We start from the raw sequence: 3,949 nt of genomic DNA on the forward strand, positions 1-3,949 counted from the left end.
TAATAAAAGAATACTGAAGTCAATAAAGGATGAAAATGTTTCATTAAAAAAAAAAAGAAAAAATTCTTCAATTATTTTTAGTAATGTACATGACAGTTCTGGTGCCAGTCATATTCATGTTCCTTTATTGACTTGTTTCCCATAGAAACTTTTAGGATCTTCTCTTGAATTTTATGACAATTTTCTGTGTTAGGGCCTTTTACATTTTATTTTGCTTGAAATTTAGTGGATGAGTTCAACTTGAAAACTCACTTTTCTTAGCTTTAGGAAATTTCCTTTTATTATTTCTCTCATTAATCCCTCCCTCTATTTAATGTTTCCTCTTGCTGAAACTTGTCCTTTTATGTTTATTCAAGGAGAATTTCTTAGCTCAATCTTACATGGAACTAATTTGCATTTCCTCTTCTTACAAGGACACCAGTCATATTGGATTAGGCCCAACCCATATGATTTCATTTTAACTTAATTACCTCTTTAAGTACCCTACCTCCAAATACAGTCCCGTTTTGAGCTACTCAGCTCATCTAGTGATTTTAAAATAATTACACTTATAATTTTTAAGATAGCTAATTTTTTCATGTAGCCCATCCTTGCTTTATAAATGACATATCATCTTGTATCTCTCTGAGGATATTCACTATACTAACTTGGGGGAAGTCGTCTTTGTTTGCTCTACTCTACCATTTCTGTTTTCTTGGATATTTGTTCGTTTTTGTGTTGAGTTTGGTGTTTCACCTTCTTAGTGCTGGTTTTTCAACTATATTTGGGATTTTTGGTTATATGTTTACCATGTCATTTGGGAATTTCTGTTTTCCTTTTGGTGGATACCACCTCTGATTAAAGGAGCTTTCCCACAGGGACTGTGGGGCAGGGATGGAGCCTGCTACCAGGTGTGTGCAGTGGCGGTGTGTCTCCTGTGTGGGCTCTTCCACTCCCTGTGGAGGTCACTGTTCTATGGGAAGTTCCCTGGAATTTCTGGCCCCTTAGTCTGGAGTCACACTGGAAAGTGAGGAAAGCTCCTAGCCCTGGACCCATCTTCTTATCCATCAACCTTGTGATAGCCCAGGGTGCCTCCCACTCTACACATCCTCTGATTCCAAGCTTGGGATGTCCCAGGACAGCTCCTGCCTTGCCACATGCTGCTACACTGCCTGTGGCCAGGCCTTCTCGCTGTTAATTCACAGCTATCTGCTTTCTCTCTGGAATTCTTCAAAGTTCCTCACTTGTTAATGGACACTTCTTTTCATGGTGTTGTTTTCAGTCTTCTCTCTAATTTATTTTCTTTTAAATCACTTTCTGGAGTTCTAGGGTCTGTTGGCATTCTCCAGCACTGTGCTGTCCAACACAGTAGCCATAACCGCACGTGGCTATTTAAGTTGAAATTATTTAAGGTAAGTAGAGTGTAAAAGTCAGTTTCTCAGTCACAGAAGCCACATTCCAAGTGCTTAACAGCCACATGTGACTAGTGCCTCCACAGTGAACAGCATAGCTATAGAATCCTTCCATCGCTTGCAGAAAGGCCTCTTGGACAGCACTGCTCTAGATCTTCTGCATCTGAAAAGTGAAGAAATTCCTAAATCCCTTTTGAGATGCTATGAGGAATAGATGACAGTAAGCCCGTGTTGGGCACATAGCAGGGTGCTCAATCAGTACCAGCTGAATGTCCACTCAGTGGTAAGTGAATTGGTGGTGCTGGGACTGGACCCCGCTGTTTCTGCCTCCTTGTTCCCAGAATTACCATAAACGAGTGAACCATTGAGAAACAGAGGGCATGAAGGAGACCAGGCAAAAGCGCGAAGCAGGACAGTGAGGGTGACCTGAAAACACATGCCTTAAAACACTACCTTTATACCCCAAATCAGAAAAAGAGAGCTCAATTAGAAACAGTGATTTATTTAATCATCACAAAAACTTTGTCAGGAAGGCATTATTATTCTTCCCATGGTATGAATGAAGAATGAAATAAATGCAGTCCACGAAAAATGAACTAAATCTCTCACGCCACATAGGTCAACTGGAAGTTCATGGCTATGTTAGGACTAGAATCCACTGCTTCCTCATTCATATTCCCTAAGATAACTAAAAATTAGTAAGTCATGGGGAAACACACATCACAAAGGTGACGAGGAAACACAAACCCAGATCTAACCCAAAACACTTCCACAATGTGGTTCCAAAATTTGTTTGATCATGGTCCCTTCATAAAACATTTTTGAGCAATACACACATGCACAAATACACACACAGGTTTCTATAAAGCTTATTCACAATAATGCACTAAAAAGATAATAAATAGAATATGAGTCTCAATCTTCTGGCTCATACTCTAGCATTATTTCACATGTTTCCTAGGGGGCTCCCCACCTCCTACTCTCAGAACCACTGATCTAAACCACGCCACATAAAAGAGGGAACATTTTGTAAGAGGGACTGGCAGGCTTGGGAATCTCAGCTTCCATCTGCTCATCTAAACCACTCTGAAAAGAAACGTAATTGGACCATAATGTATTCAATGTCAGCCACATTCTTAGAGTAACTAGGACTTTTCACTATTTCTGTGCACCAGTGGTCTGATATTTGTCATTGGCTCTTATTTCAAAAAGAGAATTAACTCTAACCTACCATTCAGAGGTTGCTCCTGACCACGCGTTCCATCTGTGAAAGGCATGGAAATGGGCAAAGCAACATACAAGTGCATCAAGATGGTTCTTTTTTTCCAAGAAATAAAAACAAATGTCATCGTTACTGAAATGAAGTGAGACTTGATGAAACAAATGGCTCATTTATTTACATCATCCAGATTTTTAAAAACTGGCCTCCTTGCTTTCATGGCCATTCACTGCTTGCTGTGATAACAGTGTTTTCAGCTTAAAAGCACTATGATGTGTTTGATTCTCTCTTGGGTGCAATTGCTCTCCTCTCTGTCCCTGTATCTCTGTTTCTGCCTCTCTCCCAATCAAAGGGAAGATACAGGTGTTATTATCCCCTTTTTATAGATGAAGAACTTTGTTTGAGAAGTTAGGTTACACAGCTAGTATATGGTAAAGTCAAACTTTGAACCCAGATTCTCTGTTCCAGAGTCAATGCTCTGATGGAAATTTTAACTAGTGGAATTGCTCTAGTCAGAATTTGATCTAGTTGGCATTATGTAGATGGGAGAGAGAACACGGTGGGGCTGAGCACCTGCAGAGCCAAAGTACAGCTCAACTTTATCTTGCACTGAGAGATTAGCAGGGTTTTACAGAAACAGTATGACAGATTCAGAAGAGGCTGTGCCTACGTTTGCTATTCAGCTGTTACAAAGCCTTTAGGAGAAGCCTGGAGCAGCACAAGTCCCTGAAGTGGGTATCACAGGGCCAGCAAATCGACATATGTAAATCAAATTGCAGATGTTCGGAGTGGATCAGTGGGATCGTCTTCGGAGGTGTTTCCATGGGCTGTGTAGTCTTTATGACTCTTCACCTGTGTCAACAACAGGCACTTCAATGTCTTTTGAATTTAGCCCTTCCTTTGTTCCTCCTCTTCTTATTGCCCCAGTTGAGATGTATTGCCTAGACTTTTTCAGAAGCCCCCCACCCAGTTTTCCCACTTCCCTTCCATTTGTTACACCACCACCAGAGTCATCTTTCAAAACCTGGATCTGATGATGGTACCCTTCAGCTCGCAGACCTCCGTGAGTGCCCCACTACTATGAGATCATGTTAAAATTTTTGACATCGTTTTCAAATTTCTTTGTCTTGCTCCAAATTCACTTTCCCACTTCTTCTCCCACCATCCCACACTCCTTTATCCTATCTACCAGCCTCTTCAGTCTAATCACTGTTCTCCAAAAATAGCCAGTACTTTCATGCCTCTACGCTTTGCTCATGCTCCCTCCTCTGCCTGGAATGTCCTCCGCCTCCTTCACCTCCTCCCTCTGGTGGAATCTTCCTCATCCTTCAATAAACAG

The sequence above is a fragment of the Rhinopithecus bieti genome, unplaced genomic scaffold, assembly GCF_001698545.2.
Source record: "Rhinopithecus bieti isolate Rb0 unplaced genomic scaffold, ASM169854v2 scaffold_2350, whole genome shotgun sequence".
Taxonomy (NCBI): Eukaryota; Metazoa; Chordata; class Mammalia; order Primates; family Cercopithecidae; genus Rhinopithecus; species Rhinopithecus bieti.